Here is a 15,009-nt window from a genome sequence, read left to right as displayed (position 1 = left end):
GGGTTTCGGGAGCAGGTGATGGCTGAGCCTTTTTCTCCTCACCTCTGCTTCTGGCCCTAGGATTTGGGATCTGGGATCTGGGATCTGGGATTTCTGTTACTCTCCAGATATGGTCCCAGTTTTTTTCCATGGCCTTTGTTACCAACAGAGAACATTGTGCTCTACTTCATGACATCTCTTCACTGATGTCTCAATACGTTGTTCAACTTCCAGCAGCTGTAATGATGTCCATTATGACTGACAGTCTGCTGTCATGGCAAAAATGTAGGTTCTGGAATCAGACACACTTAGATTTGAATCTTGTCTCTTCCATTTGTAAGCTGTGCAATATTGAGCAAGTTATGTAACTCCAAAGGATTCATTATACTCATCTCTTTGATATGTTTAAAGAATTAGAGATAATATATGTAAAATTTCCATCATTAGAAGGTGCTCAAGGAACAGTAGTTTTATTTCTCTTGTAAGACCATGCCTTTTTTCCCCCTTATGTTTCTCCCTGCACCTAGCATGGTTCCCACAAATAACAGATAATTAATACGTGTTTATTAATTTGATTTTATGGGTGACAAGAAATAATTTATGTCAGTGCTATATTATGAAATCATTATGCACACATCTTCCTGAGATATTTTTCTCTTCCCTTTTCTTTCCCCACCCACATCTGTCTTCCCGCTTAGTTTAAATCCTACTTGACTTTCAGGTCTTGGCTTAGCTGTCATCCTCTCCAAAAAGTGTTCCCTGCCTGAGTTAGGCTGCCCTTCTCTCTGCTTCTGTGGGACCTTGGGGTCTAGGAGCTGTTGGTGTCAGACAAGCTTTGTTGCTATTTTTTGTATTGAAGTAAAATCCACACAACATAAAATTATCCATTTTGAATGGTACAGTTCAGTGGCATTTAGCACATTCACAGGGTTGTGCAACTCCCACCTCTCTAGTTCTGAAACACTTCAACACCTTAGAATAAAACTCCATACCTATTAAGCAGTACCCACTGCTTAAGCAGTAGCCCTACCCCCCTCCCACTAGTCTTTGCCAACTACCAATCTGCTTTCTGTCTCTGTGGGTCTACGAGTCCTGGGCATTTCCTATAAGTGGAATCATACAGTGTGTGATCCTTTGTGTCAGGCTTCTCTCACTTGGAATAAAGCTTTCAAAGTTATAGAGTGTATCAGGCCTTCACTCCTTTTTTATGGCTGAGTAATATTCCTCTGTAGGTATATAACACATTTTGTTTATTCATTCATCCATTGATAGACATTTGGGTTGTTTGACCTTTTGGTTCCTGAAAACAATGGTATCATGAACATTAGTGTACAAATATTTGTATATGTGTTTTCAGTTATTTTGGGTATATACCTAGGAGTGGAATTATTGAGTTTTTTGGTAATTCTGTGTTTTACTTTTTGAGCAACTATCAGCTTTATTATTTTTTAATTTCAAAATGTTGCCCAAGTCAAACCTACAGACAAGCCTGGGATCTGGAACTCACTATATTTAGAAAAAGCCCAATTCCAACAAGTCCTGAAAACTTTGGATTAGGGAAGAAAGATACCAAAGGTTGTACATATAAATCTCTTTTGTAAAGATAATTTTGTTTGTGTGAAATAAAAACAAAGTACAACAATCCATGAGACATTCCAAGGAGGGGCGGAAAGAGTAACTAATTTTTTTTTTAAAGATTTTATTTATTTGACAGAGAGTGAGACAGCCAGCGAGAGAGGGAACACAAGCAGGGGGAGTGGGAGAGGAAGAAGCAGGCTCATAGCGGAGGAGCCTGATGTGGGGCTTGATCCTATAACACCGGGATCACGCCCTGAGCCGAAGCCAGACGCTTAACTGCTGTGCCACCCAGGCGCCCCAAGAGTAACTAATTTTAACCTAGCTCCCCACCCCCCCAGTCCTCCCAAATCCTCTGGGTTAACTTTCAGCAGATGGGCTCCCTGAGGTTTCACTGTTTATTTACACCTTTCAGGTTGCATTTTAGAGTATTCATATTAGCCTAGAAACTCTAGCACCATGAGCTGTCCTTGGAGTGTAGAGAACTCAGGTTCTGACTTACTGAGCAGTTACTGTGTGGAAGGTGCCATGATGGGTGCTGACGCAAGTGCAATTTGGGGATGATTTTGATGGATTTGGTCATATGTTAGTTCCTCCACTGGGAGGAGTGGTAATTTTTGTGAAATTATGACTTAAATGTAAAAAGATTTTTAGCTGTTTGAGGAAATGTGTGATTGTGCCACATGAGTGCTTCAGAGGAAGAAGCAAACACTTTCCATGAGATTATCAGAGGAAGTTTCAACAGTAAAAGGGAGACTTGGGCTTTATTTAAAGATATGCAGGCTTTGTATATAAAGAGGAGAAGATGAGGGTTGATTTCCAGGTAAGACATGGCCTGACTTAGGCTAGTAAGTTTGGTTCTGAGCAGGCTTATCATTTCAACAAAACTTAAAAGAAAACACATAGCAGGTTACAGTCACTGCAGAACAAGCCAATGGAGATAGCACATCCAAAGAGGGGAATGAATTTCCTTAAGGAAACAAAGAAGTACAATCTGGGTTGGAAATTGTGGCTAATTCAACTGCTGAGGGGGGAGTTTACTGCTAAGGAACCCCAGGTGAAGGAGCAGAGTTTCTTTACAAATGGTCTCAGATCTTAAAATCAGATGTGGAGGGGCACCTGGGTGGTTCAGTCGGTTGAGTGTCTGCGTTCGGCTCAGGTCATGATCTCAAGGCCCTGGGATGGAGCCTCGAGTCAGGCTCCCTGCTCTGTGGGGAGTCTGCTTCTCCTTCTTCCTTGTGTTCTCCCTCTGTCAAATAAATAAAATCTGTAAAAGACAAACAAACAAACCAATAAACCAGATATGAAAGTGTCTCTGATAATGGCCTGAAAACTTCTACATCCTTCTTATGTATATCATAAGAGCAGTTATAAGGCTATCCTGATGAAAGTTAGCATTCTCCATCTCTGTGGACTTAGCAGTATACAATCTCCCTTTGATAAGTTGCCTAACTGCAAAAAGAGTAGGTGCTTCAGTTTAATGAGCTACTTCAGCTCATGGTTATTAGATATTTACTTTGTTTTTCTTGGAAGGGCAACCTGGAGAAATAAAACTGTACAAGTTGTGGGCTGGAAATAAGAATGTACTTGCTGAGAAAGAAATGATACTCTCTCCTAAAGCTTCTAACTTCCCTCACCCTAGGTAAGGAACCATATACCTGCTGCTCTCAGATCATGATTTCTGTTACTGAAAATGTTTTTTTTATCTTTTCCATTTGGGTAACATGCATATTGAACAGTTATATTTTCATTTATGATTCTGCCTAGTCTCTGTGTAAGGTAAGAAAGTGTCTTAAGCAAGCTCTCACTGTAACAGTGGGATCAGTCTAGTCCTAGGGTAATAGAGACCTGAGTTGTTTCCTTGTATCCTAGAAATACTTCATCTTGCAGCTAGTTAAAAAGTGATCATAGTTGACAAATGTATTTGACTTTTGTGGTTCCCCAGGAGCTTTTCTATGGGTAATATGTAGATTCAGATTAGAGGTACCTTTATAACATCGTGTTTTATGGGAGCCTTGACATTAATCTCTTACTTACCCTCCTTGGTAACCAGAAAACAGCTCATAAGCAAAGGCGGGAGCAATTGTCCATGGAGCAGGGTGGGTTGGGAAAATCTTATTAGGGAGAAGTGACTGCTTGTTTATATTAATAATATCAAAGGCCTTTCCCACAGCAGTTTCATTTAGGAATGCTTAAGAGTACCAGCTTTGGACACACATAGTCCTGAGGTTTAAATCAGGGCTCACCTTACCAACTGTGTAACCTGGGGTCACTTAGTGGAACTTTCTGAACTTCAGTTTGCAACTCTGCAAAATGGGGATACAAGTATTACCTCCTAGGGTTTTTTATGAGGATTAAATGAAATAATGTATATGGTACACAGAGCACAATGCCAACACATGTCTTAGTAGCTGTTGTCAGTTCTAGGATCACATTCTGTGGCCAGCTCCTAAGTCTTACCTACTTTTTACTGGTATTTTCCCATTTTAAATGGGAAGTTTCATTTTGCTAATATTTTCCATACTTTTAGTAAACATATGCATTATTTCAAAGTCTGGAGGGATTTACATTTCAAAAATGGTTTATATAGAGCATAAGAGAATTTATAAAAGAGCCTAGAAAATGTATGAAAATTGTATTTATATTGGCCAAATTAATACTTGGAGGAAAGAAAGTCTTTCTCTGGCACTGGGATAAAGTTTTCTTTTTCTTTTTCCCCCCAGTTTTATTGAGATATAACTGATATACGACACTGTATAAATTTAAGATGTGCAGCATGGGTAAAATTTTCAGTTATTACTTACTAGTAGCGTTTAAAAACCTATTTAAGTAATATCTAGTTGTTTTTGAGTTGTCTCCTACTTGTCATTCACTTATTCATTCATTTATTAAAGTATTTCTTTAAGATCTAAAGGGTTCAGGTTTGTAATAAATACTCAGTTTTCCAAATTCATGATTTTACAGTTGTTAGTCAAATACAATTTAAAAATTAAATGACAAAACCTGGAAACCAGTTAAGGCTTTTTAGCTTCCAGATGATCTTCCAAAATAAAATGTTAAAGAATTGGGAGAGATAGACTAGGAACATATGGATTTCATTTTTCTTGAAATATAATTTTGATTCAAAAATTAAGGGAAAACTGGGACAATTTTTTAAGACGTTTTTTAAAAAGGTAAATATTTGGCTAAATACTAAGTAATACCATCTCAAATATTTAAGTTTTAGGCACTATTGCCAACGGCCAAAATATTTTTTTTAAGATTTTATTTATTTATTTGACAGAGGGAGAGAGAGGAAGAGAGAGAACAAGCAGGGGGGTGGGAGAGGGAGAAGCAGGCTCCCTGCTGAGCGGGGAGCCCTATGTGGGGCTGGATCCCAGGACCCTGAGATCATGACCTGAGCTGAAGGCAGATGCTTAACCTACTGAGTCACGCAGGTGCCCCCAAAATATTTTTCTTAAGTGACAATGAAAGGTAATAGGTCTCTCTTTACCAAAATCTGATTTCTTCTTTTCTTTCCCATATGTTAACAGACCTTGGGGAAAGAAATTCCAAGTAAATCTCCTTTGTTCACATAGGGGACTGGGAGCTTGAACATTTGGGTACCACATTTCTAGATGAAGACTTAACGAAAATTTCCAGGGACCAGGTACCATGGACTTTTAAATTAAAATCCAATTTTAAAACTTGATAATTTGGTAACTATAGTGAATGCCATCTTCAGATTTTATCTTTTCTCATAATAGGAAAAATATTTTTAGTAAAGTTATATTCTGCTTTAATTTCTTATTAAGTAGTACACATCAGTAATTTTAAGAATTCAGGCTTGTACATCTGAGTATTTCATAAAAAGAATAAATAAAAATGTTTCATAATTGTCCAAACTTCCAGTAATTCATAAAACTAATATGTTTCTATGAGTCTTTGTTTTGGGCGGAATGTTCAACTCCATCTTCCATGCATACATCAGGCAGACTTGTACTTCTCAGAGACTGAGAGAATCATTTCTCCCCAAAGAATTGTATTGCGTCTTAGAGACCTACACCCAAACCAGATTTTCACCTGAGGAACGAGCTATTTCATAGTGTTAAAAAGAGAATAAATCCATCTTTAGAAGCAGATGATATCCCAGTTCCCAGTGTAAAATATATATAATTGCCTAGCTTAAGACAAAAACAACTGGGTTTTTCTAGAGAACAAAGAATTTTGCCAAACACGGGGAAACTCTGAGTAAAAACAAAAACAAAAACAAACAAAACACCTAAACATGATCTTCTTCAGAATGTTAAGGATATGAAGTTATGAGAGGAAAACTACCCAGAAAGGAGAGTGGATATGGGTGTGGGGTCTTATCTGAGTTTCCAGTTCTTACTTCAGGCTGCGAAAATTCACCACAGCTATGGATCATCTCTATGAAGACTACTTCTCATCTTTTCTCTGGTCTCTGTTCCCCATGAGTCTCAGTTTACATCCTATAGCAGCTGGGGTTGAATGAAGAATTTCCTTTCTCTCAACAGCAGGTAAGTCTCTGCCTAGGAGCCCCCTCTCTGTGAAGGGGAGACCAGTTAGCTGCAACAAGCGAGGAAGGGTTTGAGGAGAGAAGACACAGTTGGAATGTTCATTTACATGAGCTTCTCAAGAAGGGGATTAAGTTCTCCCTTTATATTCCATCCCCCTGGCATACAAGCATATACACAGAAATCTCTCTGTAAAATTGCCCCCTGGGTCCATATTTTCAGGCTGTCTTACAGTTGAGCCTGTCTTGTAATGAAAGAGGCTCTCTGATACTGCAGGAAATAGCAAATGCAGGGCCACCTACGATGGATGGTCTGTTATTAAATCCTGACCTGTAGGGAATACAACATTGGGTAAGCCAAACAATGCAGTAAGAAAAAAAATACCTGCCAGCATGGCATTGGGTACAGATTATTTTCCTAAGGACTACTTAATGATTGAACAGTGTTCTAGTGATGATTTGGTATAATTCATACTATAATACTTTACCATTGCTAATTTGCATAGATTAGATCTCTCTAGCTACACTCTATGTTCATTATGGGTATGAGCATGCATCTCTCTGTGTTTTGTTACAAGTATTTACTTAATTGATAAAGGTTTGTTGTACGTAGTGCATGGGAAAATAATTAATGGCAAGACCTTGGGCATCATGAGTCAGTATGCTTAAAGCCTGAAAACATATGATGATCAGTGGGTACTGACTTTGTCTTTTAATGCTGAGTAAAGTCTCATAGAATTACACTAAATGAGAAATGAAACGTGACACTTCTGGCTTCAAAATTTAATTTTGAAAAAGGGGATCATGGCATCCCCCAAATGGCACATGTCTGCTGACTAAGCAGTGCAAGATGCTGTAACTAAATCCTAAAAGTGAAGGCTGAAAATAGAAATAATTGGAGAAAAGGAAAGAAAATTGTGTTAGTAAATTCAGTAACCACTAATCCTTGTTTTTTGATCAAAGGCGTCTAGACACTACCTAACTCCATCCTAGACTTTATGACTGCTGCAAAGGAGTGTGCATTCTTATTGTCTTATTTACAGTGTTAGAAGATGTCTGTGTAAACAACTCCTGAGCACTTGTCCATTTGTCAGAGTTGCCTGTTCTCTGGGCTTATTTAGAAATCTGATTTGGTGTTAACTAGCATTCTCATGGAAGGCTACACCCAGCGGCCCACAGACTTACTCCAACCGAAAAACTGACATTGTTTAGTACTGCAGATGTGTTGCCTATATGGATTTCTTGGAGACAATTCTGACCCCAGATATTTTTGTCCTTTTCTCTCCCCATATCATTTACACTTTTCATGTCCCAAATACATAGTTTTTGGAACAAAAAATTTGATCCTCATAAATATGAGTGCCTCTGTCTTTCCCTTGGAGACAATAATGCCAAACATTTATTTGAGAACTTACATTCCAGTTACCCTGCATCCATATTCCTTACAACAATCCTTTGGAGTAAAATATCACTATTCTTGTTTTACAAAGAGGCAAACTGAGAACTCAGGAAGGTTAAGTAGCTTGTCTAAGACCACACAGCTAGTAAACCAAGACATCAGGATTAAACTGAGGCCTGATTATACAGCCCCTGTTCTTCTGATTACATGACTCTAGGAAGTGTCACTGGTTCAGGCCAATCTTGGGAGTATGTTGAGTGGAAGTCCTCTGTGGTATGATTTATTTGCCTGTGCATGTCCCCTGCTTCCAAGTTTCTCCTTTGTCCAGCTAGGCATGAGAAACTCCTTTGATGTGAAACATTGCAGCACTGGGGAAGGAATGGAAATTCCCATTCACAACTTATTATGAATTAGTTAACTGCATTACCTGGCAGAACTCTGAGCATGGAATACAGGATGATGGGTTTTAATCTGGAGTGGCCCAGGAAGGGGACTTTTTAGCTCCAAGGGGCTTAATTGCCATGCAAGAGGCTTTGCAGGGTCTAGTTTCTGCCGCCAGGGGTCAGTGTGCAGGTGCTAGAATTCTGGGCACAAGGCAGCTATGGAAAAACAAACTTGCATCAAAATGGAAAATGGAAATGAAAACTGTATTTCAGTTAGGAAGACTTGGCAAAGACCCCCTGTGAGGTTAAGCTCCAAACTGAAACTATAAATAAGAAGTTACTTATGATTGGGTCTGTCCGAAGACCTGAAAGTATATCCTGATTAGGTGAAGGCAAAGTGTACTTACTGTTACGGTTGCTAATAAGTGATGCTCTTAAATGGTAATGTGACTAGGTTATAGCACACAGAGAGCTACTGACAGCAGTCTTTTCAAATTTATTAAAAATTCCTTTATTGATTACACTTTATGGTGATCACATGACAAGGACAATAGAGAAAGAAAGAGGAGTGCCGAAAGTTGTATTTTGTAAATTATCAAGATGTAAGCACAAGCATCTCATTTTTTAAAATGAAAAAATACTCTGTAATGTGTTAGATAATTGTTAAAGGCCACTTCAATCTTTTATCACTTCATTCTTTTAGGCACAACAAAATAGGCAATAAAATATCCAAGTGATATTAAATATTTAAGAAAATACATCCCCCAACAAAATGTCATATTCAGTTTCATTGCTTCCCAGTATTTTATTTTTACCTCAGCTCATTTGTGAACTATTTTGCTTGGTTGTACCAAGGCTGTTTTGCAACAGATGCTCATATCCTTTTATTTTTTTAAAGTTTTTATTTATTTGTTCATTTAAGTAATCTCTGTACCCAGTGGGGGCTCAAACTCATAACCCCCAAGATCAAGAGTCACACGTTCTTCTGACTGGGCCAGCCAGGTGCCCCCTCATATTCTTTTCTTTAGACATAGCTATTTCGATTTTTTTTATATGGTTTGAAAATCAGAGGGTTTAAAATTTTTGTATTAAAATAATTACTCCAGGAAACTAGTTGTAAGGTCTTTAGTTCTCTTCTTCTTTTCCTAAATATAAATACATTCATCTAGTAGTTGGGGAAACATATTCAAAATAATAGTTAGCATCCTTCATGATTTAATAGGAGCATGTGTCTGCTAAAGAGCATAGAGAAAGTTAATTGCCATCTACTTGGAAAGCTCGAAGCAGCAGAGTTTGCCCCTGGCAAGATGATTTTACAAAAGGGGGAACAAATAATGAGCCAGGCTGTCTCTCAGCCATTACTGTGTCAGATGAAAGCTTCTCTCTCTTTCTTTATACACACACAAACACACACACACACACACACACACACACACACACACAGAACTTAAGAGGAATACATTCAAAATGACTGTTTATGATCTAAGCAGCAAAAACCATAACACAACACATAATTTCATAAAAAACTTCATCTGGGCCAGTGAATTTTGAGTGATGTATTTCTGGAGTTTAAAAGCACAAATTATCTTCTGGCTGAAATACCTGGCTGCATTAGCTTTGACTTACCTCATGTAGGTCTTTCAGCATGGGGACTTAACATTCTGACCTAACATTTAATGTATTAATCCTAATTTTAATCCGATACCAAGACTCTCTGTTGTATTGAATCAATTCAGGTTAATTCAGAATTATGTTGCTCCCACCCAGAATCAATAGGCCCACTGTTGGTTCTCTCCAAAGCTGACCACCCAGTTTTGTGAGAATCTGCAGTGAATTAGAAAATCTGTCATTGCTGAGGAGACTGGGCAGCTCAGATATGGCACGTCATTCTCTCTGGTCTATACAATACCCGCTCTTTGTCTACCGTCTCCTAAACTAACCTGACCAAACTGAGCCTGCCAGTCAATGAGATCTTTATTCTTCTGGAAGGAATGCCTTGCACACCAGTGTTATTAAGAAATTTCTGGACAATGTTTAGTGGCTGAAGAATAATCCAAGGTTCTATTAAAAAGCCATCTGGGTAATTAATAGCACATTTGTTCTCAGCCTCCTCCCAATTTGTCCATTAGTGGAATAAAAGCTCAGGACAAAGGGTAATGTGGTTCAGTTATATTTTACAAGAATTCTTCAGGAAGTTGAAAACACATGATAGTTTTCCAAAGATACATATGTTTATGGGTTCTTAGAGCAGCAAATGGGAAAATCCATGAGCTTTAAACTGAAGTTTTTTGCTGCCACTGGCTATTTAAATTAAGAAAAAGGATATGGAGTGTTGACAGTCTATCCTCAGAATTGACGAGGATGCTGCTAGCATGCCCCATAAACATGGATAGGCTAAGATGTCATATTAAAATTTAAAAAAAATTTTCCCTCGAATATTTACAAATTTGAAAATGAAACACAGAACTTTTACCCTTTTACCTGGTAGTTGAAGGCTTTTCTGGGATCTCTTTCTAGTGCATTTTCATGAGTAGTAGCCTCAGGCAGCATAATTTTGCAACATTGCCAGATAAACTGTTTTTGTTATTGATGCTTTCTCTCTTAGCCTGCCTTCCCCCCCCCTTCACTGAATGTACAGAGAAACTTTGAAGTTCTAGATATTTGAGGATAAAAGTTAAAAACACCTCTGCAAAGGTAAAGGAGGATGTTTTTCTCTCTTTTAGATTTATTTTAAGGCAGTGGCTAGCTAAACAGCACAGGAACCTAGAATTTATGGGAATTACATTGCCACAGAGTATATCTCTGTGTGTATGTGGACGTGTGTGTTGGGGGAGGGGGTGCAGGTGGGATCAGGGCCATGTCAGGTCACACCAGTGTATCTGTAAATACACACCAGTAGGTTGGGAGGTGATCAGGCTCAGGTAGAGGGGGAGAGGCTCTATGGCTTGTGATCACCCCTCCTTTCCTCAGTTTACCCCGCTACCTGCCTTTTTCTTCCTGGAACATGGAGTCTTTGTACTCGATAGTCTTTACCTTGACTATCCTTTCTCTATCTTTTTATATGACTGGGCTTTCCCCTTTCCAGTAAATGTTCTAAGAAAACATGCTTTGGAAGGGACAGACCTGAGTGAAGACCTAAGCTTCATTCATTCATTCATTCATTCACTCATTCATTCAGTACTTATTAAATGCCTCTTATGCCCCAGGCCCTGATGAAGGCATAAGAGCTAAAATATTTCTGACTCTTGTCCTCACAAGCTTACTGTTTTGTCAAGGCAGAGACAATCAAATACCAACACAGGTGCACAAACCGAACCCATGACGAGTGTAGATAGGAGGAGAAGGGCCGGATACCCCGACAGCCTCTACTCAGGGACTTGAACTGGACAGGAAATTAGGAAAGCTGTTCTTGAGAAACCAACGCATGGGCTGAGGGCTGAGGGATGGTAAGGCATTATCTAGTGGAGAGGGGAAGGAAAGCGAGGTGCAGGCAGAAGACAGTGACGACCTGGTTCTGGGAAGGGGTGTGGTGAGTGTGGCTGGATTAGAGAGAGCAAGGGGAAAGTGAGTAAGATCGAGAATTGGGGGACTGGTGCCACAGCTTAGAGGACAAACACGAGCTCTATCTTTGAAGCAACGGGAGGCCACTGGAGGGTTGTGATACTTTGTGGAAAGTAGAAAAGGTTGTGGAGAAGCTCTTCCCTTCTCTTCCTTACCTTTCCTCTGCCTTGGCCTCACTTTTCCGTCTCTCTGCCCGGACTGAGATCTTTCAGGAAAGTAACTCTGTCATTTCTTTGCATCCCAAGATTTCATTGTGACTTTCGTGGCACCCTTACCGCCCCCTCCAGGATGCCTTCAACATCATGAGTTTAGAAGACGATCTGGAGGGCTCAGCAAAGAGTGGTCACTGCTACACTAGGACAGTTTCAGGTGTGGGCTGCTCTGACCCAGCAAACACATGAAGGAAAGAACCATTTTATTCCTAAATTAAGTTCTGTTTTAGAAACACAGACTCTGAGATAAGCCAAGGAATGAAGCTGTTTAAATATCCATTGGTGACTAAGTGTTTTTTTAATTTCACTGAGTTAGGAGGTCAGCTGCCTTGGCTGCCAAAGTGTGAGGGGAACGCAGAGCTTGTGACCTGGGGCCCTCACCCAGGCTGTTCTTGGCCAGCCCCAGAGTCATCCCAGCCTGGGAGGGCTGGGCTTCTCCCCAGCAGAACAAATATTTGTTAGCATTTTACACAAGAATACTCTTGAGCTCATCGTGTTTACATTGCAAATGCTCTGTAAATAACAAAGCAGTTATGTGTACCTGAAATGTGTTATTTGTTTGAGGACACTATATTCATAGAAGATGTGGAAAAACTAAGTATGGAAGGGAGAGGAGAGCCATGAAAAAGCAAACAAACCTAAACCTTCAGCAGAACCTCTCTTTGCCAGGACAGATACTTAAAAGGCCACCCAAAAATGAATCCCAAGTGAACACTCCCTCCAAGTCTCTCCCTTGGCAGGTTACGTAGACCTAGAGTTATAAACCCAACTGTCAGTACAACCTGTCTCAGGAAAGGAGATGGCAGCCATGCCCTGGCTCCATAACAGGGGACTCTGCAGCATTATGGGTTTTTTCTCTCTTTAGGATTTCCCAGTGCCCAGCACCTGTGGCCTATAACTCATGAGCACCTCAAGAAGAGAAGATAACACAACCCCCATCTGCTAAAGGTAATGCGTCTTCAGCACTTTCAAGGACTAGATTTTCATGTCAACATAGGTCAACACATGTGGATAGATTTGGGTCATACATAAAGAATACTCTCCTATATGTTTTGGGATCATGCTTTTCCATTATAAGATGAAAACCCAAAAACATAGGAACACATTTTAAATAAAGAAGAGTGGTTTGAAAAGGCAAGGGAAACAAAAGCAAAAATGAACTTTTGGGACTTCATCAAGATAAAAAGCTTCTGCACAGCAAAGGAAACAGTTAACAAAACTAAGGGACAACCCATGGAATGGGAAAAGATATTTGTAAGTGACATTACAGATAAAGGGCTGGTATCCAAGATCTATAAAGAGCTTCTCAAACTCAACAGCCAAAAAACAAATAATCAAGTCAAAAAATGGGCAGAAGACACATACAGGCACTTCTCCAAAGAAGACATATGGATGGCTAACAGACACGTGAAAAAATGTTCAACATCATTAGCTATCAGGGAAACTCAAATCAAAACCACATTGAGATACCACCTTATACCAGTTAGAATGGCAAAAATTAACACGGCAGGAAACAACAAATGTTGGCAAGGATGTGGAGAAGGGGGAACCCTCTTACACTGTTGGTGAAAATGCAAGCTGGTACAGCCACTTTGGAAAACAGTATGGAGGTTCTTCAAAAAGTTAAAAATAAAGCTACCCTATGACCCAGCAATTGCACCATTGGGTATTTACCCCAAAGATACAGATGTAATGAAAATAAGGGGCAATGTTCATAGCAGCAATGTCCACAATAGCCAAACTGTGGAAGGAGCAGAGATGCCCTTCAATAGACAAATGGATTAAGAAGATGTGGTCCATATATACAATGGAATATTACTCAGCCATCAGAAAGGATGAACACCCACCATTTGCGTCAACATGGATGGAACTGGAGGGGAATATGCTAAGTGAAATAAGTCAAGCAGAGAAAGACAATTATTATACGGTTTCACTCATATGTGGAACATACAGAACAGCATGGAGGACATTAGGAGAAGGAAGGGATGAAGGGGGGGAATCAGAGGGGGAGATGAACCATGAGAGACTATGGACTCCAGGAAACAAACTAAGGGTTTCAGAGGGGAGGGGGGTGGGGGGATGGGTTAGCCTCGTGATGGGTATAAAGGAGGGCACATATTGCAATTAGCACTGGGTGTTATATGCAAATAACGAATCATGGAACACTACATCAAAAATTAATGAAGTACTGTATGATGACTAACATAACTTAATAAAAAAAAAAAAAGAAGAGGTGGTTTGAGAGGAAAAAATTTGCTTCCACAAAATAAAGGCAGTGCTGTTCATATTGTGAGGGAAATTTCTCCAGTCTTTTTGTCTATGCAGTTTAAAATTTTTATTTATGTATATTCTACATAAGAATTATCCCTACATAGTGTGATGCTTCTGAAATTATCTCTACCATTCTCCCAAAACTGTTGCCAAACTAAACATCTCATCATTTATAGTAATATATATAATTAAACGCTAATAGTCTTACTTGTTTGAAAAGCTTTCTTGAGATATAATTAATGAACAATTTATCCATTTAAAGTATACAGTTCAGTGTTTTCTATTGGATTTACAGGGTTATGCCATCATCATCACAATTTAACTTTTTTCATCACAATTTAATATTTTAAATTAATATTTAATATTTTTGTCTCTCCCAAAACAAAAAGCCCATGCCTGTTAGCAGTCACTCCTCATTTCCCTCAGCCCACTTCACCCCAGCTGCGGGCAACCCCTAATCTACTAGCAATCTCTGGAGATTTGCCGATGCTGGACATTTTACATAAATGGGATCATACCATACAAGGCCTTTTCTGCCTGTCTTTTGTCATTTAACGTGTTTTCAAGTTTCATTTACCAGTGAATGGACCTTTGGGTTGTTTCTACTTTGTGGCTGTTATGAAAAATGCTGCTTTAAACGTTCATGTTGTGTGTGTGTGTGTGTGTGTGTGTGTGTGTGTGTGTGTGTACAGATGTTTTTATTTCTCTTGGGTAGATACCTCAAAATAGAGTTTCTAAGTCCTATAGGGAACTCTATGCCTAACATTTTGAAGAAATGCCAGACTGTTTTCCAAAGGGCTACACCATTTTATGTTCCTGCTAGCAGTGCAAGAGGGTTCCAGTTCCTTCCCATTTTCACTGAAACTTGCAACTGTCTGTCTAACGTTTCTTTATATAAAGCATTATTCTTCCTTTACTTCTATTTTGCAATTCAAATCTCGTCTTTATCCCCTCTCCTTCCCTTCTCTTATCAAGTCTCTAACACAGTATGGGGACCTATATGAATTAGTTTATAGAATGGTTTTCTTGTGAAAGTAGGTTTTTCTTCAGTGCCCCTCTGTGCCAGATTGGGCTGGAGAGAAAGAGCTAGAGGGAACAGGCACCAGAAGGATC

At 39.3% G+C, this 15,009-nt stretch overlaps 1 long non-coding RNA gene across 1 annotated transcript in view; it reads left to right on the top strand.

The window, feature by feature from the left end:
• Window positions 1–13,614, top strand: part of LOC148109479 (uncharacterized) — an 86,905-nt gene extending 73,291 nt beyond the window's left edge. The window contains exons 4-5 of the long non-coding RNA XR_015725828.1: window positions 3,088–3,196; window positions 12,491–13,614. This is a non-coding gene — a long non-coding RNA (uncharacterized LOC148109479). The remainder of the gene's footprint in view (window positions 1–3,087; window positions 3,197–12,490) is intronic.
• Window positions 13,615–15,009: the final 1,395 nt, after the last annotated feature.

The sequence above is a fragment of the Ursus americanus genome, chromosome 9 (genome assembly GCF_024610735.1).
Source record: "Ursus americanus isolate L20-20 chromosome 9, mUrsAme1.1.p, whole genome shotgun sequence".
Lineage (NCBI taxonomy): Eukaryota > Metazoa > Chordata > Mammalia > Carnivora > Ursidae > Ursus > Ursus americanus.
The sequence above is the reverse complement of the archived record's forward strand: the minus strand, read 5'-3'. Positions and strand labels throughout refer to the sequence as shown.